Source organism: Rhinatrema bivittatum, chromosome 3 (genome assembly GCF_901001135.1).
Source record: "Rhinatrema bivittatum chromosome 3, aRhiBiv1.1, whole genome shotgun sequence".
Classification (NCBI taxonomy): Eukaryota; Metazoa; Chordata; class Amphibia; order Gymnophiona; family Rhinatrematidae; genus Rhinatrema; species Rhinatrema bivittatum.
The window spans coordinates 36,790,253-36,814,760 of record NC_042617.1 but is presented as its reverse complement, the minus strand read 5'-3'; the positions used below and the strand labels follow the sequence as shown (position 1 = coordinate 36,814,760).

At 42.3% G+C, this 24,508-nt stretch overlaps 1 protein-coding gene across 7 annotated transcripts in view; it reads left to right on the top strand.

Moving 5' to 3' along the window:
• The window catches only part of DISP1 (dispatched RND transporter family member 1), a 429,672-nt gene that overhangs the window by 159,692 nt on the left and 245,472 nt on the right, over window positions 1–24,508 (top strand). For 2 of the 7 annotated variants that reach the window (XM_029593125.1, XM_029593124.1), the window contains one exon: window positions 13,620–13,780. The exons of the other annotated variants lie outside the window; for them this stretch is intronic. The gene's annotated coding sequence lies outside the window, so the exon portion shown is untranslated. The remainder of the gene's footprint in view (window positions 1–13,619; window positions 13,781–24,508) is intronic. 7 annotated transcript variants of the gene reach the window in all.

Below are 24,508 nucleotides of genomic sequence, written 5' to 3'. Positions count from 1 at the left end.
GTGCTGATGACTCTGAGTTTGGTTTCCAAGATCTCTCGTTCGGCTGTCACTGCCGCTGCTCTTTGCTTCCCTCCAGGAGCCTGCAGCCTGGGCGATTGCTTCGTTTGCCGATGGTAAAGCCAGCTACTCCATTAGGCAGGCCTAGGCAATTGCCCCCTAGAGCACTGCAATTTTGTGGGCGCTGCCAGAGGCTTCCATATGTTTGACGACCGAGGGCTCTTCCAGGATGACTCTGCCGGCCAGTGTCTGAATCTCCTGCATCAGTGAGCAGCCTTCTGCTTCCAACTTCATCCCCTTCTTTCTCAGACAATGTCCAGGGAACAGGAGGGGAGGGAGGATGAAGCCAGAGTGGAAAGAGCCAGTGGCGTAGCCAGAAATGAATTTTTGGCTGGGCCCAAGGTTAACATGGGTGGGCACTAAAAGTCTGAGCCATGGAATTCAAATTCTTATTGATAAATACTTTCACACATACACACCTGACAATAGATTTCTAAATAATCTTCTACAGCTGTTATACTTTTAATATTTTAAACTCAATTACTTCAAGCACCTACCAATGCTAAACCTAATATATATTTATGAAAGCATTTCAATTATACTTAAAGAGATCTCAAGTGGCAGTATCCCATAACTTACAAAGAACCATATACTAGTCTACTATAAAGACAAATATCTCATCATGCATCACAGTATTCTGTGAGATGTTTTAAAACCCTCTGGAATGTTGTACCAAAATATTTCTACTTGAAAAAAGCTCAGAAAGGCAATGTACTTTTAAGATGGAACTAGGTTCAAACTAATTACAAATTCAATGATGAAGGAACCCTCTTTCCTTAAACTTATCAAACACAGTAATTCATGACCATCATAATAGGCATCATTGTGTGGTAAAGTATACCTTTGTCACGCTGTCATTACTTCTTCTTAACCACCATCGACTTTGAGCTTGATGCCACGCCAAGATACGCCATGCTGTGGAATATATTACGCCCTTGAAGAAGGACTCGATGCTAGTCCGAAACATTGTGCAATGTCGGGCATAGAACAGCAATATAGTGAATTCTCATATTGCTGACAATTTGAGGGCATCAAGCTCAAAGTCGATGGTGGTTAAGAAGAAGTAATAACATTGTATTATCCAGATAAGTTTGGTTCATAATTTTCAACAAAAGTAACCTTGAATTGATGTAACACAAGATTATTGCTAGAAATTTGGAGTATATCACTGGGGTGAATTAAGCAACAAAAACACTTAAAAATATGGACTGACCTATGATTAAGCATAAGGCAGAGTGATAAAGGTATACTTTACCACACAATGATGCCTATTATGATGGTCATGAATTACGGCGTTTGATAAGTTTAAGAAAATAGGAAAGAGGGTTCCTTCATCATTGAATTTGTACCAAAATATTTACCATAATTGAGCAAATGCCTTATTAATCTGTATCAATAAAACAGATAAATATCTTTGAAGATTTCTTTTCCTTTCCTATGACTCAACTATTTAGTTTTAGTCTTCCTCTGATGCTGACATTTGCTGAATCGAGTCCAGGGGCTCCTGACATTCATCCCCATTTCTTTACAAAGGAAGAACAGAAAAAAAGACTGTTCTGGATAAAGAGATGTCTTGAAGGTGGTCACACCCTTTGGCTGACAGCTGGGATGTATCCTTAGCAGTGTGGAGAGGATAACTGGGTAGACAGGAGAAAAAGGCTCTCCAGCCCTGTCATTTACTAAGCTATCATCATGTAAACATACACTCTGCATCCACAAATAAGATTGATACAATTGCCTACATGCTAGTAAAATACCTCACCTCGGGCACACACACAGAACCGACCTTCACCAAAGTACAGAAAGACCACACATTATAAATATGGAGATAGAAACTGGAATGGAAAACCAAAAAAAGCCACTCTGCATGCAGTGCAAACCTGGAGAAATGGAAAGAGAAATATAGCACCTAACAGTCCCAGGATCTGCAATAATGCACACAAACTAAGCCGCACAAAGTTACACCTGCATTATGGAACATATAACAACCCTATCTATGAAAAGGCAACACTACAAATATTAAATCAGGTCCTAAACACTAATACACCTCCTATTAGGAAAACAGAACAAGCCAAGCTGCTATAGAGCCCCACACAGAAATAACTGTAAAACTATATTAATAAATGTTTCAAAACAGCTGATGAACAGAATAACATACAACAAAACATAAAAATTATTAAACATTGTCCAAATATCAATAAAATATTTCAAAACAGCAGACACATCACATAATACTCAATAATTAAAATGGCAGTCAATCAAGAAAAATAAACTTAAAATGCCACTTTTACTTACCATCTCCAGCAACTCTCCTACTCCTTTCCCTTGAAAGCACATACCAGGAGCAGCAGCTCTGTCTCTCACACACACACCCCAGTCACCTCCCTGCCCAGTCTCTGTCTCACACACACCCCAGTCACACCCCACACACACCCCAGTCACCCTCCCTGCCCAGTCTCTGTCTCACACACACCCCAGTCACCTCCCTGCCCAGTTTCTGTGTCACACACACCCCAGTCACACCCGTCACCCTCCCTGCCCAGTCTCTGTCTCACACACACCCCACACACACCCCAGTCACACCCCACACACACCCCAGTCACCCTCCCTGCCCAGTCTCTGTCTCACACACACCCCACACACACCCCACACACACCCCAGTCACCCTCCCTGCCCAGTCTCTGTCTCACACACACCCCAGTCACCTCCCTACCCAGTCTCTGTCTCACACACACCCCAGTCACACCCCAGTCACCCTCCCTGCCCAGTCTCTGTCTCACACACACCCCAGTCACCTCCCTGCCCAGGCTCTGTCTCACACACACCCCAGTCACACCCCACACACACCCCAGTCACCTCCCTGCCCAGGCTCTGTCTCAGACTCACACACACCCCAGTCACCTCCCTGCCCAGGCTCTGTCTCACACACACCCCAGTCACCTCCCTGCCCAGGCTCTGTCTCACACACACCCCAGTCACCTCCCTGCCCTGCATTTCCAGCCCGTGGCTTGAACACTGCCACTCCTCCCACCCTGATGACCCCCTTCTTCCTGCCCCACCAGCCAATCAGAGGCTTCCTCCTTCCACTGGCAGGAAGAAGGCTTCTGATTGGCCCGCGGGGGCAGGTAGAAGGGAGGAGGTTTCCCATTGGCCCACGGGGGCAGGAAGAAGATAGGCGGTTTCCCATTGGCCCGCGGGGGCAGGAAGAAGGTAAAGGGAAGTATTACTGGGGCTGTGGGACACCGGGAGCCGCAACACACCAGCTGATTTTATTTTTTTTTCTGCCTTGGATGCCTGCTGATGCTGCCTGCTTTTATTGGCTGCAGTGTCTTGCAAAGAAATTTGGGTGGGCCTGAATGGAAAGTGGGTGGGCCACTGCCCACCCAGGCCCACCCGTAGCTACGCCACTGGAAAGAGCAGAGCAAAACAGTCACTGTGCTCACCAATTCAGTCCCTTCCCTCCTGCCTGCAGGAAATAGGAGGGGGGAGAATTGAAACTGGAGTAGACAAGAGTTCAGTTTTACATAATAACGTAGTGAATGACAGCAGATAAAGACCAAAATGGCCCATCTAGTCTGTCCATTTGATTTTCGTGCATATGTATGTATAACTTCCCTCCTGGCCCAAATGGCTGCCCAGTTGGTGTTCAAAATTAATATAAAATGTGCTAGATAGAATGAGGACTATCTAACAGCACAAACACTGCACACAAAGTAAAATTTATTTATTTATTTATTTAAAAACTTTTCTATACCGTCGCTAAGTTATATACCATCGCAACGGTTTACAAATAGGCACATAGACTAAGGTAAGTAAATGTAGGATATCTTACATTCTAACAGGTGCCAATAAAGTTCGGTTACAATTTCGTAAATAAAATCATTATTTGAGTAAAGTTGGTCAAGTCCAGGTATATTATTGAGTTACTATCGCTTTGAGATATTACCTCTTAAATGTAGGATTGAGTAAATTCATTCTCATCTGCATTACCCAACAAAAACAACAGAAACACAAATTAAAAACACAACACAAAATGAGACCTTCCTGAAACCATTCCCACCAGTCACCTCAAGAGATCAACCAATTTGATGTCCACCAGGAGGCTGTTCCACAAAACAGGGGCCACCACAGACAAGACTGTAGCTCTGACTTGGTTTTCTGAATTATCCTAAAGGATGGTATTGCCAGTAATGCAGTCTGGCTGGAGTGCAGTTCTTTAGAGGGGGCAATGCCAGCTCAACTTATAAAATTAAGAAGGCCTATCTCCTTACATGACTCAAAAGGTCAGTGCCAAATTTTAAACTACACCCTGTCCAACTGGCAGCCAGCGTAGAAAGCATAACAGCAAAGAAGCAGACGTACCTTCTCGGTAGCCCAAGACTATTCTTGTAGTCACATTTTGGCCCATCTGAAATCTGTGACAAACCAAAAAATATCAATATGCCACTACTACAGCGATTATAACTATAATCAATAAATCATGAGCTGCTACTCAATCGCTGGAATGATCTCTTTTAGTCAGTAACTTTAGATAATATATTTGGAGAAAATTTTTTTAAAACATTTTTTAAGGCAAAAAGATTTTTTTGACACCTACTCTATAGAATATTATATGTGGATTAAGTTAGTGATTATATAATTTTTATGTTAAAATTATAAAGGAATTGGAGGAAAGTTTCATATAAACTCGTTGGTGTCTCCGCACCACTGTTTTGTGGTGTTATAATCATTAACGATCCCCCTCCTCCTGTGAAGTTTTTTAAAACATTTTTTTACTGAAATTACTTCACCTCTGTAAACCTCTTCCGTGTTGTTAGCATCAAAATATTTTTATGTGCCCAGATGACACGTAATTTATAGACTGTAAACTCTCTACTATAAATTGTAAAGGAGTAAAATTCAGACTTCCGACACGACCGATCCGTGTTTCAGACAATTTGTCTTTCCTCAGGGATGTAAAGCGTTATTGTACAACCAACTTTCAAAGAATCTGGATGGACTCCATTATAAAAATCCTCTGGTGGTCTGGAGTGGATGCCTTTTGACGGAGTCGCTCTGGCTCCGTCTCCGGAAGAGAGACGGAGCCAGAGCGACTCCGTCAAAAGCTTACCTGTTACGTGAATGCCTTCTTTGAAGCATAAGGCATTACCAATGCTGTTTTGGGGCTGTAACTGCTGCCACAGGAGCCAACTTTTGCAAATAATTGTGGATGCTGAACTCAACACAAATTACAGTACCCCCTCCCCCCCCCCCAAAAGAAAAACAGAACACAGTGGGTTGTGAATACGACTGAACAGCCTGTATTTACTTCAACACAATTTTATTAAATTGGCACAAAAATAATGTAGCTCAGCCATAGTCATCGAAACCAGGCAATTCACTGCCTGAACAATACTTGCGAACAGACTGAGCAGCAAACAAAGAAAACATGTACTTAACATTTTCATGTTTCATACTATCCACCATCCCCCCTGTCCAGAGAGGAGCAGGCACTGTGGACATGAGAGAGACTCGTGTGGCCAAAAGAAAAGGCAGGGAAACACGCAAAATCTCGCAATTCATTCTTCTCCCCAGTCCCAGTCTCCTCTCTCCCAGCAACCCTGTCTCTTCTTTCACCTTCTCTGGACACCTCCCTTTTCTCTCTGTCTTCTGATATCCTTTTCCTCCTGTTGCCCGTCCCTTCCTTACTACCTCCTGCGTGGGCATTCTTTCAATGTTATATTCGGGGGAGGAGGTTTAATTCCCCTCTTCCAATCTCTACATGCCCTTAGAATGCACTGCACCCCCATTTCCTCTTCCCACCCCTGCACTCCCCTCTTTAGCCGGCTGCTCTCCTCGGCAGGCATCAGTTCACCCATCCCTTCACTGATGCCCGCCTCTCATTCCGTTGTCATTTGTTATTTTTCCTCTCTTCACCAGCTGTATCTCCACAACCCATTATCTTTTCTCACCTTCTTCTAGTCTCAGCCCCTCCTGCCACTTCCATCTCCTTCCTTATCGCTTCCCTCCACCATGTTCCCCTCTCTTCTCACAATCCTTATCTTGATTTACCTCCTTTATCAGCCCCTCCCCCACCCACACAGCCCCTTTCCCAGCCCTCTTCACTCTCTTCTTTTTAACTTCTCGTCACCTAACCCTGTTCTTCTTATCACAGCCCATGTCTTCTCTCCCAGCTTGCATCCCCTTTTCCCTTCTCACAGCCCATATCGGCTCTCTCGGCTCTCTCTGCTACTCTCCCAGCCTGCTCTTCCTCACAGCCTGTGACTAGAATTCTCCCTCTTCCACAGCTGCTCTCCCAGGCCCTCTTCCCCTCCCAGTTCCTCACCTCTTCTCCCAGCCAGAATTTCTTCTTTCAATTCCTCTCCCTCTCCTTTTACAACCATCTCCCAACTGTTCTCTTCAGTCCCTCACTCACCCTCCTTATAGCTCATCTCTTCCTCTTTTCTAGCCCCTCTAGGAGCAGGTCGCCCCTGTCTCCACTGCACCTCAGGAAGCCTGTCTGTCCTGCACTGCTGCTGCTCTCTGGTCCCTCACTGGGCAGACATTCCACAGCCAGCCAATAGGCTGCAGGGGGAGGCGGGAGTAGTGGCAAGGAGTCAGAATCACTTCCTTACTGTCTGCCCCTACAGCCCTGCAGCTCCCGATCCACAGAAGTGCAGGAGTCAATATTGGGGGTCCCCCAGGCACCCACAGAGCTGGTACCTATGACTGCCGCTCCATGCAGATTACCCCCAGTGCCTTCTTGGAAGCGCACTGCTATTGTGGGCTGTATCTGCCAGTCTATGCAGTTTACCCCAGTATATGCCACCAGGGATATTTTGCATATATCCCATGACTTTTTGAAATCCACTGCTATCTTAAAGGTGAATTATCAAAAGTTGCGCACGTAAAATAGCATATATACGAGTATTTACTATTTTAAAAACAGCAACATACATGTGTAAATGAGTGTCTGCAAATAAATTTGCGCATATAAAAAAAAAAAAAAAGGGGGTAGACCAAGGCATTCCAGGGAGGGGCCAACATTTAGGTGAGTAAGTTTCTATTTTGCATCCTGCCAAAGTGACACACACATGTCTTTTACTTGCATATATTTATTCCTGCTCAATATCTGGAGTAAGTGTTTGTAAACATCTTAAAAGTGAAAATATGACCGGGTGGGGGATCTGGATGAAATGTGGGGACTTCAGGCCTAAGAGTCAGGAGGGTTTAAACGAACTGCAGATGGACTGGGTGAACTGGTGGACTGATTAGTAAAACTGGTTATTTCATTGCCACGCGCGTGTTTGAAAATCCCCTGGCTTATGCATCTAAAAGCTGATTTGCGGGGGTAAATGCGGGGGAAAATCTACTTGCGTATCTTTTTAAAACTTGAAATACAAATACGTGGATATGTCATTTGCACACACTTATTCTTCGAAATTCCGACTTATCCGGCTAAGTAGCACCTTTGCCACTACTTAGATGGATAAATTTGAACTTATCCAGATAAGGAGCACTTTTTTTTTTTAGACTCATCCAGCTTTCTTACATACCTGGATAACTCCGAAAAGCACTACTGATGGACATGTAGCACTCTTCAGACTTGACCGGCTACGTGCGACTACTTAACTGGATACATCGGAACTTATCTGGATAATTGCTGCTACTTTTTTTGATAAGTCTGAACTTGTACAGCTCATGGTTTTTACATATGTGAGCTTTTGTACACACACATGTACTCATATTTTATAACCTGTGCATATCATATCCTTGCAGGTTGTAAACTGCAATAGCAACTTTGCATGTGCCCATCTACACACGTACAAGCATACAGTATGGTGTACTCGGCTGAGCGCCAAATTTAGCACCCGTATGGGCGCGCGTTTTCAACGCGTGTCTATTACCCCTTATACCATAAGGGGTAATAGCGTGTTGAAAACGCGCGGCTAACCCCCCAAAAACTAATAGCGCTCATCACATGCAAATGCATGTTGATGAGCCTATTAGTTAGTCACCCGGGACTAAGCCACACATTCTGCGCTCAGAAATTTTAAAATCTAAGCAACCTGGAAAATTGTATAGAAAAGCAGAAAATACTTCTTTTCTGTACACCCTCCGATTTAATATCCTAGCGATATTAAGTCAGAGGAACCAAAAACTAAAAAATAAATAAATAATCTGCCCGCCGATCAGCGGGTTAGAAAAACGAACGTTCAAATTTACCTGCGTCTGTTTTCCTAACCCGTGGCTGTCAGCGGGTTAAAAAAACTGATGCCAGTAAAATTGAGCATTGGTCGTCGGACTGGCTGACAGCCACCTCTACCGCTAATGAAGCACTAGGAACCCGCTATTGTCCCTAGCACCTCCTTATTAGCGTGACACCTTATTTAAATAGAGAATCGCGCGCCCAGGAGTGCGGGCGCTCAACACAAAGTGCCAGCTCTCCTGCACGTTTTACAGTATCGGCCTGCTGAATGGGAACATGCAAGCAGTTTTGATAGTTATCCTCTTAGTCGCCACAAACTTTCTCTGAGAGGGGATTCTAGGCATCCATCAACCTTTCTGTGAAAAACTACTTTCTCACGTTCCTCCTGAGCCTATTCCTTGGAACTTCAAAGCATGACTCCTGATTCTACAGCTTCTTTTCCGTTGAAAAAGATTTGCTTCTTGTGTATTGATACCTTTCAGATGTTTAAATGTCTGTTTCGTGTCTTCCTTGTCTCTCCTTTCATCTATTGTATGCATTTTAAGTCTCGTCTCACATGATTTATGGTGCAGATCCCATAGCATTTTGGTAGCCTATCTATAACCTTTCTGAAATATGGCCTGCATAGTTCTATGTATAATTTGTGGTTTATTTTGTATTTGGTGAGAGTTTTTTTTAGTGTTGTCTGCTAATGTGTATTACTGGGTAGTCCAATTTATTCTTTTTTCCCCAATAGGAGGTGTATTGCTAATAATAAACTTAGATTTTTAGCCCACCTTTCCAAATTTATTGATGCATTTTATTTATTTATTTTTGTCATTATCCAAAAAAGGTCTATTTCCTTTCAAGGCTTGTAGAATGCACTTGCAGGAAAGTAAGATCAGATTGGTGGCATCTACACCCTACAATGAAACTCCTTCCACGTAAATGTGTTCCCCTCTGATTTACCCGTCACAGATTTGCTGCAGTCTTAAGGTAGATCCAAAGCTTAGTTTCTGTACTCCGAATGGAAACCCTACATTAGAGAATGCCGCCAAGTCAGAAGCAAGACTAGGCGGGCTTTAATAAGCAAGGAGGAGCTGGGCTATTTCCAGGCGCCCACTGTTGAGGAGCAATCCATTCACTAATATCTCCTCCGTAATTAAATACAAATTTGAACTAAAAAGTGGGATCTTAACGATTGTCCTGCCTGACAGTACTTTTTAAACAATCGCTGCTGTTTTAAACCATTTACAATTGCCTGTGAAGTCTTTTGCCATGTTCTCATTCCTAAATATTTGTTGTGCATGAAAACAAGTCTGCTGTTCTGACTGATGGCTGAGAAGGAGCCAGAGAAGGTGCTGGGCCCAGACTTTCCCGCACGCTCCCACTCGTCCACCAACGCCGTACCCCAGCGTTCACTTCACTTTAATAACCATTCTCCGTGTCTGCTCTCTAATCATTAATAAAGATCTTTATATGGAACTGAAGCGAGTATCCACACTGGGTCCCATCCCTGATTTCCTTCCCCTTGCCGCCTCCTGTCTGTTTCCAGCAGAGTAGATGCGGGCAGACATAAACCACTCACCCCATCCAGTCTGACCACAGTGCTAAGGATGCATTCGGTTGCTAGCCACCGAGTAGGACTGCTTGTTAATATACCTCCTCTTATCCCAGACAGTCTTCCTCCTTTGTGCTTCTCCACCTTGGACGTGAGTATGCAAGATATCTCACGATTAGTCTCCTCCACTTTTCCAGTGACTAAGCCACAAAGCTCTGTAATATAAGTAGCCAGCTAGTGTGTGCTCATTGCTTGAACATCCAGCTTGCCAGATGGACCCGGGGATGTGAATGCCCAGACTCTTAGTTACTTCCTCTGACCTCCTACTTCTGTATAACTAGCTGGCGTAAAAAGCAGCTGTTTATTATGACAGGGGGCAAATGTTCACCTGCTATCACTTGCCCAGCGGCTGTGTGACTTGGCATTTTTCGTAAGAAGACAACAGCTTAGAATCTGTCCATCAACTTAGTTCATAAATTAAAATTCCCATCTTCAGGGTGACAAACGTTAATAAAAACTATTTACCACAAAATTCATCTCCTCCTCATACATTTCCTTTCTCATTAGTGCTGTTCAGGTATTTTGTGTACAGTTGTGTTTCTCCTTCCCCTTTTCAGTGTAGCTTTTCCTCAGATCTTTGTTTGCTCTGACCAGACATTCAGGCTGTGGAGTGCTCGTGAACCTATTCTGATTTGAGTACTTCTGTCTGGTCACCTGGCAACCATGGGCTCGATTCACCCACGCTCATTTTGGCCTCTGGAGGCTAAATAGTGAGAAATATTCAGATTTTGCCAGATACAGACACGCCTTTGCAACAGTTGCTGTTTGGTGCATGAGCTGTTTGTGGATGTTTGGTAACGGAGGGCGTTAATGGAGAATATGCGTTTGGCTTCTCCTCCTGACGCTCCAAATACCCAAATTCTCACAGCCTGAAAATAGGAATCAAAGAAAGTTCAAGGCGTAGGTGGCTGCTTGGCCACTGGGTTTTGATACTAAAAAAAAAAAAAATAATAAAAAATAAAAATGCAGAATTATGGATTTGAGGTATAGGCATCCCATGACACTTTAATTTCCACAAGAATCTGTCATGAGGAACTTTTTCAAATGCTTTCTGAAATGTCCCCAGAGTAGGAAACAGACTTCAGGATGAAGATATCTGATGATTTCAAGGTGGTAAAATAGTCCAACAATGTAGAGATGTTAGGGAGTGCATAGGAAGCGATACAACCAGTTTAAAAAAAAAAGAAAAATAGCGATTATGCTGTCGTAGAGCTCATTGGTGAGACTTCATCTAACCTATTGTATCCACTTTTGGGGACCTCTGGAAGGATATAGGGTGGAGGCAGATGAAGTTGTCATTTACCATGTTCCTATGAACAAACTAACTGTTAAGTGAACACTTTTCAAAAGGGATCTAGCTGCATGCCCATACTAGGTAGTTTCACTGGGTGGCTAGTTATCCACTCTGAAGGTAAGCATTTCAAGGGTGTAACTTGATCGGGGGCGAAAACTGTGTGCATCTATTGAATATTTTCCCATTTGCAGAAACAGCAGGAGCAAAGTGCACAGGTACTTTTGTACACGCATGTGTACGCGAGCAGATTTTAAAAGGGAAAGCACCGGAGCACTTGCCCATGAAAAACTAGCTGAAAGTACGCAGGTACAAAAGTAGCCACCTACTTTTGCCACCAAGTGCATTAGTAAAAATTGCCTCCTAAATTATTTGCCTCAAGGTCGGAGCTTCATGCACGCATTTCTGAAGCTCGTAAACACGGAAGCATGGCGGGGCCATGGGGCGGGTGGACCCCAGGATGAATCGGCCTGTGAAGGGGGGCCCCCCCCTCTCTCCTCTCCCACCTTGAACACTCCTGCCTTTCTCTCCTTCCTTCCTGCGGTACGATCCTTTCTCTTCCCAACCACCCCTCCCAGTGCAATTCCCCTCTCCCCCCTTCTCCAGTCAACAATTTATTTCCTTAGCAGTTGAGTGCAATTAATTGGGCTGGTCTGCTGTTAATTTCCCCTAATAATCAGTGGAGAGGGGATCCTTCTTAAAGATGATGACATTGCTGAAATGTTGCGCCCACATTAAAGCCCCATGTCTTATTAAAGAAAGCTGGGTTTAATTGCTCTTTCCTTAAGCACACAATTAGTCACTAATGAGTCAGTAACTGGAATGCCAGCAAACCACAGCTCAACCAGGTTTCCTCCTCGGATTGCGTTTCTGTCCCTTCCCTTTTCTTATCCCATTTTTAATAAAGATGAGCTGATTTCTGGATCACGATGATTGTGCTCTGGGTATTTTCTAGTGACGCCGTTTTTTGTATCCTATCTGGGGGTGTTAATTTCACTTAGATCACAATCCAAAAAAAATCCCCCTTCCCCTGGTAAATATTTGAATGGTTGGCTATTTCTTTGAATGGCAACGATTGCAATCCAACTCTGGAAGATTGATGGGAACCACTATTGGCTATGTCAAATGATGTTTGAATTGCACATAAATCATATGACATTTCATAGCTGAGTGTTATGGTACTTGACAGCCCCCTCCTTCGTGTCACCTCTTTCATTTATACTTTCTCTCTCCTTCCCAAGCACTACAAGCCATTTTCACTCTGTGCTTCCAGTATACAAGTGCTAGTGAGAATTGCATAGCACCTGCAGATTTGTAGTGGTTGAGAGAGAGGCACTGCAGTGCTACTTAGCTGGATATCATTTCAAGATATCTTGTTAAGTATCACTTTATCCAGCCACACAAGCCCAGATAACTAAAAAAACAACCTACCCGGCTATACTCAAACAAAGCCGGTAAGGTTTTATTGTTATCCAGCTAATATGTAGCCAGATAACTTTAGGCTGATATATTCAGTGGGACAAGTTATCTGGCTAACGTTAGGCGGATAATTTGTCCACTAACTGGTCTACTGAATTTGGACCTTGTAGAGTCCAAACAGATCCCTGCAGGGAGTCCAGCTGTACCCTCACACGAATAGATTTTCCCATTCGAGTGTTATCCTAACCCTATCCTCCCGTGCCAAACCTTTTAAAATAGCATCGATTTGCCCTGGATTGTAAGCTGGGCTCCATCCCGATTTTACCTTCCAAACGAGCTCGTCCTGCCTTCCTCTCTTCCCACCCACCCACAAGTAAAAAGTGTCAGTCTTGCACCCCATCCCTGACAGTACATGTTTCTTCTCAGCTGGGAGCCCCACTCCCGGCGCCTCCAGCACGGCTCTGCCAGAGGTGTAAGCTTCCGTTCAAGTTTAGGTTTTCAGCACTGCCTCTGGCAGAGCAGTGCTGGGAGCGGGGCTGAGAAGAAACATGTATTGTCAGGGATTGGGTGCAGGAGTGATACTTTTTCCTTGTGGGTAGGTAGGAAGGGGAGAGGAGGGCAGGATGAGCTCGTTTGGAAGATAAAATCGGGATGGAGGCATGGCTTATAATCCTGGCAAATTCGAGGTTAACTTGCGTGATGCCCAGTATTACAATCATACTTATGCTTCTGATTCCGGAGATGACTCAGCATGGGGTTTTTGGGTTTGTTTTTTTATCAAGATGTGTTCAAAGTTCATCATAACCTGAGTTTTGTTATGCTTAGAAGCAACGTGCCCTTTTGCGGGAAACAAAACCTTGCTTTTCTACCTGTAATCCGCTACCGTTCTTTGATCCATGTGTCACCTTTGCCCTCATAAATTTTCATTATCACCTCCCATGTTTGAACATCTGGGAAGATACCAACAGTACCCTTATGATGACCTTCCTCTTTGAGCTCTCAAAAAAAGTCACAAGCATTTTTACCTCTTGCATATATAAGTTTGGGTTTCTTTGCCCCATTAGTACATGCAAGGAAGGAGAAGCAGGAGAAAAAGAGGAATCGGTTACCAAAGAGGACAGATCTTACGTACAATGAACTCTGCCTCAATGAGTACTTCTGTTTGCTTCTCTGCCATGGTTTAAAGATGATGATAATGTCTGTCTCTGCCTGCACTTTCCAGAAGGTGGGTGAGAATCCTGTCCTATTTCTGACTTGGCAAAGCTGTCAGGCCTGCATTTTTTTTATTGAAGTGGGTGTATGTAGGGAGGGGGAGAGAGTGTTGTTTTATTTCTTACAATTCCTTGTGCCATTATGCTATTTTTCTAAAGTCCAGAGAGTCAAGGAAGTGAAGCTTCATGCCTGAAGAAATGTAATATAACACAGTAATGACGACTGAAAAGGACCAAATGGTCCATCCATTCTGCTCAGCAAGCTTCTTATGGTAGTATCTGTTGTTCTCTGTGCAGTTATCCCCAAGCTTTATGATAACCCATAGAAAATGTACTGCTAGCAACATTTTTACTAGGCAACGAGCCTTCTTGAAAATTCAGACAGTGTTGCTGGACGTGCTTTGCTTATGCACTTGGCTGTAGAAACCGTCCTGTGCTTTTTTCCCCCTTTTGTCTGTGTGTCAGGGCCCGTGTTGGTTGTCATAGGTCTGTGGTCAGGCTGTCTTTCATGGATAATAGCAGTAATTCATTCTCTGAGGAGTATTCCATTGATGGTGATCCAGACTTTCTTCTAGGGTGGATGAATGCTCTGAATCTGGAGATCACATTTCCCATGAAAGTTCATTCAGGAGTGAGGAGTTAAGGGTTAGGATGCCAAGTCCTCCAGTCATACAAGGAAGATGAGCATTTCATGGCCGACATGGTAGAGGTGGACCTAAAGCTTCCCAGTCCAGGGAACCACAGCTGTCACCATGCCCTGATAACCTCACGGATATTGCTACCAGGAGAGGCAGAAATGTCAGAGTCTGGCATAAAGCTCTATAGCAGGTGTATAGTCAGACAATGGCTAAAGACATTGAGGATAACTTTCAAACAACTGCATGCGTCAACATATATGCCTGTAGTTTTACCATCGTATTTTATAACCCCTGCGTATCACAAATTATGCATATCTATATTCCACAATCTGCGCTCGTATAAATGCTTACACACGAATATATGCAATGCATTGAAAGCATAGAGTTCTCCTACCTATGTGAAAAGTGTATATTTTCTGCGTGAAAATAAAGTGGTATTTACCTGTGTGAATCGGCATATTTAAAACATGCGCATGTAAATGAAATTACCAGTATTGCCAAATACTCCACCAGTTTGCCCAGACCTCCAGGTAGTGCTTCTCAACCTTTTTTCTGTCGGGACACACCTGACAGATGATGCTCACAGGCATGACACGTTGAACACGTGACCATCACCGGGCGAAATGTTAAACGTACACTCTGCATCCACAGGAATCCCCTCAACCCCCAGCAATGAGTGCAGAGCAGAACTAAGACATTCCCTGTACAGCTTATCATACAAACAAAAGATATTCTGATTCTGGTGTCATCTCAGTAACAGCACACAAACTCCCTCTACTACCAGGCATAGTTCACCACTAATGCATGTCCTCTTGAGAAAACACAACAAATAAGAGTGAGACACATCTCTATGTGCTAGTAAAATAACTCACCTTTGTCACATACACACACAACCGACCTTCACCAATGTGGAGACAAAAGCTGGAATGGAAACCCCAAAAAGCCACTCTGCTTGCAGTGCAAAACTGGAAAAATGGAAACAAATATATTTCCACCTGCATTAAGCAAGGATAGAAGAAATGCACATTCCCAAAACTGACATATTATGGATCTTGCACCACGTCACTTCTGCATGCCCCCATCATCCTTCACTTCTCCAAATTAATTATTCCCTTTCAGTAATCTCTCCCTCACATTCACATTCCTGCCCAACATTCCCTCACCTTCCCGCATCCTCTCCTGTGCTCAGTCAACTCTCCCTGCCCAGATACGCCCAACCCCTTTTTCCCACCCTGCTCAGCAGCCCCACACTCTCTCTCCCACCTCTTCCTGCCCAGCATCCCCAACCTCCTTTCCTGCACTCCCACATGGTGAGGAGAGCATCAGCAGCATCACTTTTAAAAGAAACTTATCCATACCTGTTATTGGCAGGAATGAACGTCACTCATACATCTCAGGCTATGCTGGATATGCTTTCAATCTCTCAGATTTACCTCTTGTTCTTTTCTTAACACTTGCATTGTGCCAAGTGACCTGCCTCCTGGACTTCATAGGGTATAATATGTACAGGCAACATATCCAAGTGTTCTTAGAGATTCTTTATAATCAAGTTGGTGGTGATATATAATCGTATTTAAGGCTATCTTTCTGTAACCTTTTTTTGTCTCCAATTCATGTTTTGGTACTTGATGATCTCTTTCCATACGTAACACAGTAGGTGCTTGGCATTGCTAACAGGAGCTTAAGTACCATTCTTGTATTTTTCTCCTTTATTACAAAATCCATTTAGCTTACATCAAGTTTTTTCAGTTGGAATGTGAATGTCCCAGGTGATCACAACTTCTTCAGTCTCTACAATTCTATCAGTTACACTTGGAAGTTCTTTTTAAATCAGGACGGATGGTAGAGACCAGTACAAGTAGACTATTTCTTTAGCCTTGTGCAACCTTTTTTTGAGTCTCTGATTGTACCTCTGATTGTACCTCTTGGTAAATGATGAGCTCTTTCCATATGTAGCACACTATTTGCTTGGTACTGATGCTCCTGTCAGCAATGCCATGCTTGTCTTTTTTTCTCTTTTACTACAATGTCCAGTTTGCTTGCATCAAGCTTTTGTCGCATGCTCTTTTTAAATCAGGATAGTAGTGACCAGTATAAGTAGACTACGTCTGTAGCTTTCTACAACCTTTTTTAGGGGTCTCTGACTGTACCTCTTGGTAATTAATGAGCTCTCTCCATAAGTAACACAGGTATTCATGCTCCTATTAGTAATGCCATGGTTTCTTTCTCCTTTAGCACAGTGTCAAGTGTTCTTGCATAGAGCTTCTTCTTAATTGGAATGGGAATGTCCCAATAAAATAAATGAACCTTGTCTGAACACACTGTTATTGAAATTAAAGTTATTAAAAACAATTTAAAAAAAAAAAGTCTTTGCATACTGCTTCAGTGAGAAATCTGGGATCAGTTTTTCAATACGGGGTTGAATAGTAGACAAACTTATACGCATCTCACTTCAATGTCAAGAAGTGTTGACCTATTCTTTTGTCTTCATTGTTTTAAGAGTTGAAAATGGAGCCTCACATAGGTATGGTGTCAAAATCGGAATTAGAATATCCAAAGCCTTATTTGAGATTGCGGAGTACTCATCTTTCAGAGAAATCCAGAATGAATCAACAGAGCAGTCGAGGAATATTGATTTTAACTTGATATCCGAAGATATATCAATTAACTCTTCTTTTTCTATAGAAGTTAAGTTTGATGCTGTGTTGATATTGCGTTCACCAGATGTTCCAAATGGTGAAATCACCCACTCTATTCTAGTGGTTGAGATAGATGGGAAATAGTTTTTCAACCCTGCTTGAAGAGATGACAAGTGAACAGAGATCAAATTTTTAAACTGAACTTTTTGTCCTGTCTCTTTTTCCATTCATTGCAGATGGAAAACTGGACAGATCACCATGTTTAACTGCTAATATCCACATCGTGATTTTTTTTTTGAGAAACTATTCATTTTATCACTTGCTGAGATGACGACATTTTCTTTTCGGCCCTGCATACTAGCATTCAAAGAATTAAGTTTGTGGAAAACATCAGCAAGATAAGCCAACCCTGCACACCACAGCCTGTCTTTAAATTTTTCAGAAAACTCAGGTTTCTCTCTCTCAAAGTATAGGAATAGTTCGGTCTGACGTTCCAAGACAGGATTCAGCATTTTGCCTCTTGAAAGCCACCAGATTTCAGTAGGTAGCAACAAAACTGTGTGTTCTGCACCCATTTCTTCGCACAGTTTTTCAAATAATCTGCATTTCACTGGGCGACTTTTTATATAGTTGATCATATTGATGACAATTTTAAGAACCTCTCCCAATTTGCCTCCATCTGTGCTTTTCACCATAAGCGCTTCTTGATGTAAAAAAACAGTGTGTTGTAATCAAAGTGGGGTTTTCTTTTTTTGCAAGGCTGAGGAATCCTTTGATTTGCTCTGTCATAGCTGCTGCACCATCTGAGCAAACAAACACAGTAATGCCAAAGCAGATTGTTTTCTCGAATGTAGGTATTTACTGCATTAAAAATATCAGCACCAGTTGTTCTTGCCTTTAGCTCTCGACAAAACAGAAATTGTTCCATAATTTCTGATCTATCCACAAATCTTACAAAGGAGATTAACTGAGCTTTGCCACTGATATCAGTGCTTTCATCTAATTGCAAGGCAAACTTTTTACTTGCCTGCAATTTTGGATTAACATTACTTTCAATATCCTCAGGCATGTCGATGAATTGTCATTTGACAAGGGCACCTTTGAATCTTCTTCCGCTGCTGCAGAACCAAGCATTATTTGAACAATTTCTTTGCATGCTGGTAAAATCAGTTCCTCCCCAATATTATGTGCTTTCTTTTTTTCGGCTATTAATTTTGCAACTTTGAACGAAGCCAAGAGAGCTTTCTCGGATATCTTCAAATGATTTTTTCATCATGTTCGAGGATTTTTTAAATGAGAAAAGGAGGTGACAAAAGTAAGCTACCGACTTATAGGCAACATGTTTATGGTTCTGCTCTAAATGCCTCTTAAGTTTGTTGGGTACCATTGATTGGTTTGACAGATTCATGCCACACACCAAGACACTGTGGTTTGGGATTGTCTTCTTTTCCGGTCCATGTAAAGCCAAATTTTAAATACCCCTCACTTTATTTACGACAATGTGCTTTGCCGGTTTTTGATTTGATATCTGTGACATCACTAACTAAGACATTCACGTCTGCACTGCTGCTCTCATCCAGTGAAACTGCACTACTCGAGCTTGGTTGTTAGTCTGGCTTTTTTTTTTTTTTATTACAAAAATATCCATGGCTGTTGTAAAATCTATAAGAAAGTAAAAAAAAACTAATAGTAACAGAAATGAAGGAGGAAATGAAATATTCACTCAGAAGCAAAGCATGCAATTCACAAGCATCTACTACTACAGAAACATTGATCTGAGTTCCATGCTGTGTTCAGCCTCTTCCTCAGGCAGAACACAGATAGAGCCTCACCAGATACAAATTAAAGTAACTATAAAGTTAATGTTTTTGTTGCACTGCATACAGTCTAGCTTCTTGCTGTTTCCAGTTCAGTTTTTATCTGCGCACTTCTGATTATTCATTCCTCATACATCAAACAAAATCAAAAAGTGTAAAACAAATGTAAAACTATACAAATAAACAATACATGTTTCAAAACAGCTGATGAATAGAATATCCAGTAATTAAAAACTCATTTAAACATTTTCCAAATATAAATAAATTATTTCAAAACAGCAGACACATCACATAATACCTGATAATTAAAACAGAAGTCAATCAAGAAAAACAAAGAAAGCCACTCATATAAAAAATTAAAAATTCTTCAAATACCAATAAATTATTTCAAAACAACAGATATCACATAATACCCAATAATTATAACAGCAGTCAATCAAGAAAAATAACTTTAAGAAAACCATCTTTACTTACCCTCTCCAGCAAGTCTCCTACTCCTCTCCCTTGCAGGCCAGTAGATGAGTAGAACATATCAGAAGCAGCAGTAGCTGCTGAAGCTTGATCCTCAGGATCCTTAGCCTTATGGTCTAAATCAGGCCACTTTCTTCAACCTTGGAGGGGTAGGCACCCCCCCTCTGGAAACTAATAGCCAATAAAATACATGACCAGTGTCTCTTTTTCACACACATACCAGTCACCCCCCCCCCCCCAACCACTCTCTCTTTCTCTTCCACCAGTCATCCCGATCAGTCTCTCTCTTTCACACACTAATCACCTCCCCCAACCAATCTCTTTTACACACTAGTCACCTCCAATCATTGTCTGTCTCTCACTCACACACACACACACACACACACACACACACACACACCCATCCACCATCACCTCCTCCCCTCCCCCCCCCCCCCCACTCCATCTCCAACCTTCATCAATGTTCATTTCAGATTGGAAAATTGATTCACAGTTCCCTGCTTTCCAGTCTTCCCCTGCCTCAGAGTGCCTCTTAGCCAGGCTGCATTGGGGAGGAGCCAGTGTCAGAAGCATGAGCTTTTGTCCCTGCAGCACTCCCCATCCTTGACCTGGTACAAGCACTAAAATGCTGCTTTTGCTCCCCTGTTTCTTAAGACCCCCTGCCTCCCCCCAGCTCCAGTTTTATATGCTGCTTGAACCAGGTGGCTGTCTCCCCCTCATCAAGGGGACAGCCCCCTCCCATGAGCCCTGGCAATTCTCGGGTAAGGAGCATAGTTCCTAAACCAACTTTACTATGTTGGCAATTGGGCATGTAGCACTCAGGAGGCAGCGAGGACCAGGACGGGGGCAGGCACAAAGTCTCAAATAGGTGAACACAAAGGAATAGATGCCTGGATCTTTTTTCAACGCTTTATTGGTGCAGAGACGTGTCAAATAAAATCGCTCGACTCAGGCCGAGGTTCGCAGCTTTACAGCCGCTGCCTCAGGGGCTACAAACAGAGTGAATAATCAAAAATCAATCAAAAATAATATTATTAAGATCTTACGAATATTAAAAATAATTTTATATAAAAGAATAAACATCCTTTTCAAACATTGTAAAGATCTAAAATCAAAGCATCATAATAAGACAAAAAATGACAAAAACGTTTTGGTTAAAAATAATTAAAAGGTGACAACAGATAAACATCTAAAACACAAAAGATTCAAATTAGAAACATACTTTTAGCAATGAAAGCAAAATAAATTTTGCATTAAAAATATTCTAATTTACCTCCACTACTCCAATCAATGATGTGTTTCCTCCAATCAATTGTACTAGTATGCCAGCAGTGCAAGAACAACTAAAATCTGCACTGCTGGCATACTAGTCTGCCTGCTGAAGTTGGGTTTTGACTTTGTAGGTAATATTTTTATTAGTATTTTATTGGAATTCTATGTTATAAGACTGCGGGGACCCTGCGTGGATGCAAGGTATAATGCATGCATGAGCATGCTCAGAGAGGCTCAGTCAAAGTTCTGGAAACTTTGAAATAACTTTTCCATGCTGGTCTCCATTGGATGAAGTCACCCATGTGAGAGGACTAACATCGTGCTGTCCTCGGAGAACACCTGTTACAGGTAAGCAATTCTGCTTTCTATTTCTCCAGTGTTGTTTTGCAGGCAGAGTCTGGTGTCTCAGGGTTTCCAGTTCAGATGTTATCTACATATTTCTATTTCTGATTTGTGGAGACTTATTCTGTATTTGCTGAGGGTCTGTTTGTGTTTTGCATGTGCATCTGAGGTGAGGTATAGTTTTTATGTAGAGAACTGTATCAGTCTGGCTTGTTTTGTTTTGTTTTTTTCCTATCTGCACCTCCTAATAGGAGGATATATTTTATTCTAGGGCAATAGTTCTAAACCTTTAATGACTGTAACCCTTTTAAGAGTTTTAGATATCTTGTCAAAAAAAATTCAAAATTCACAGCAAATACTATAGCCCCTATTCACAAAGCTGTGTTAAGGGGTAACACACCAAAACATAATTATTTGCAATGGGGCCTATTCACAAAAAACTGCTAAACTATGGTAAATATTTTGTCATAAAAAACCTCTAGTATAAGGCTTCAAAAATCCTCCTTGTTAATTCTATAACTCAAAACACTGCTCCAAAAAGGAGGAATTATATTTTACCCTTGCTAACACACAAATATTTTTTTGGGAAATTGTATCAGAATGATTGTGCCTTCACAGTCGCCTGGCTCTTGCCCTTACAGGGCTACAACCAGTATCGTGTATATGGCACACAGTCACCTCATTTGCTCTTTCCCAGTTTCTTATTTTAAAAACCCCATCACGTGATTCACTATTAAAAACCTATCTCTCGTGCAACATTTAAATTTTTACCCACACCTTAAGTGCTCTCCTCAAAAGATTTCTTTCAAATTCTCAGTTTTTGATCAATTCAAATCTCAAAAACATTTAAATGCTTATCTCAGTTCTTTACGCTGTTCATTCAGTTCACAGTGCCGCTGTTACATACACACTCCCGACATCGACGATGTTTCGGCGGCAGCACCCGCCTTCTTCAGTGGATCTCTCCTGAATATGAAAACACATTCATTCTCACTTATCAAAGTTCTTTCTCAAACATTTTTCAACATTTTATGGCTCTAGCTACGTGACTTACTTTCAGAAATGGCCACAACCAGCTCCTTGCCTCAGCACCCCATTCCACAAGGTTTTAAAACAACTTTCAGGATATTGTGATGTGTACTGAAATGTTTGTCTGTATAGTAAACTAGCATCTGGTCATGTTTAAGATATTGGATACTGTCTTTTGAGAAGAGAGGCAAGACCAGAAAATATGATACAGACTTTTAAATATCTGAAAGGTATTAAAAGTGTACATGAGACAAACTTTTTCCAATGGAAAGGAAGCTGTAGACCTAGGGGTTGGGACATGAAACTCCAGGAGGGTATAGTCAGGAAATATGTTTTCATAAGAAAGAGTGGTGGACGTCTGGAATGCTTCCTGAAGGGGAGGTGGTGGTGTTGGAATTCAAAAGGGCGTGGGATAAACACAGGATCCCCAGTGACAAGAGAATAAAAATGAAGCATTGGGATAACATGGTAACTTTTCTGAATGGGAGTATCCTGCACAGAATGGCAAATGAGGAGATAACCAGCACAGGGCAGCAGTTACAACCCTGAATACCTTGCTGGGCAGACTGGATGAATCACTTGTTTGTATCTGCTGTCATTAGAACATAAGAACATGCCATACTGGGTCAGACCAAGAGTCCATCAAGCCCAGCATCCTGTTTCCAACAGTGGCCAATCCAGGTTACAAGTACCTGGCAATTACCCAAACACTAAGTCTATCCCGTGCTACTGATGCAATTAATAGCTGTGGCTGTTTTCTAAGTCAACTTAATTAATAGCAGGTAATGGACTTCTCCTCCAAGAACTTATCCATTCCTTTTTTAAACACAGCTACACTAACTGCACTAACCACATCCCCTGGCAACAAATTCCAGAGTTTAATTGTGCGTTGAGTGAAAAAGAACTTTCTCTGATTAATTTTAAATGTGCTACATGCTAACTTTACCATGAGGTCCATATTCAAACGCATTTAGCCGGCTAAATGAATATTTTCCAGCTAAATTCTAGTTAGGGGCATTCCAGGGTTGTAACTGGGAGGAGTTGAGTTAGCCGGTAAAGTTAGCTAAGTTAGCTGGATGATGTAACTGTTTGTCTGGTCGGGCCAAAGAGCTGCCCTGTTTGGCGCTATAGTTGTCTGTTAACTTTAAGATTGCTGGCTATATTCAATAGTGCAGTTTTACTATTGAATATACCTCCAAAGTTAGCTGAATAAGTTTATCTGGCTAACTTTACTAGCCAGACTGTGTCTGAATGTGGACCTCTATGTTACTATAAGACATCATTAATAAAATTGAAATACATGGTTTAGCACTGGTGAGCGCTTGAAATCATTGAGTTTAAAATTAAAAAGTTTCACCCCAACATATGATTTCTGTTGCAGACTATATTGAAATCTGTTGTCAAGTGCACTCTAATATTTATCTATAAGAATATAGCTTATCATATCTCAGACCTGCATGCCTAATGTGCACCCATGTTACCCTTGGGTCCAGCCAGGAGATGTATTCTGGCTACGCTGCGGGAGCTGAAGGCATACATGGGCCGCCTCAGTTTGAATGGCGCTTTCCATGGAGACCACAAGTTCCTGAAGGAGCTGTGGCCTCCGTGCACAGGGCATCCTCATTTCATGCCACAATGAGTCAGGAGGGATTCAGAAAATAGCAAGGTACATCTAGTTCAACAATAAAGTTACAATTTTTGATGTGTAGACACGAGTTTGTGGGGGAACTTTGCAAACTGTGTGTGCCAAGGGTTACACCGGACTGTGGAAGAACAGCCGGTAGTTTTCGGGGGTCACTGCCCTTTTAAACACAGATTGCCTAACCAAACCCTCAGTATGGCATCAGGATCTGGTGGTGCTGTAATGCAGCAACATCGCCCCCTCCTGAATGTAAATTTCTACCTGGGCAAACACGCTAGAGAAGATCATTGCAAATAGCTCGCCTTGTTGTAGAAAAACATGCTTGACCTTGCTACAAATCAGGAAGGAACCGACCTATGTATTTATTTTGTTTATTTTGTATTCCGCCTTATTGTGGGTGCTGACATTTCCATCTGCAGAAAAATTAAGTGAAAACCTGGCCCTCCTGGGTGCCAGCAGGAGAAGTAAGGCTGACATTTCAAATGGAATGTGGTCTGATCCCAAAGACAGGGGTTCTCGTCCCTCTTTGCTTTGCAAGGGGGATCTCTCCGTAGTTCCGTACAATATTGCAACAGTTCAGTCTTATTGGAATTCAAGACCAAGTTACTTTGGTCAAGCAAGGAAGGCCATTGCAGCAAGGCAGCGAAGTTGATGGGCACGTAATGCACATCACCTCGGTTTACAGCAAAACAGTAATTCAGCCACAGGCTTTACAATAAACATGTGCATTAATGCTGCGCTGCTCTGGCAGGCTTCCTCTTGCTGCATTCTGCGTCCAGCTCCAGCGGAGCCAGGCCTGTGATCGGCCGCCATGAGACTTCATTCTCAACTACCCAGAGGCTTTTCCCTATTTTATATTCTCCCCCCCATGCTTAATCTGGCCATTATAGTG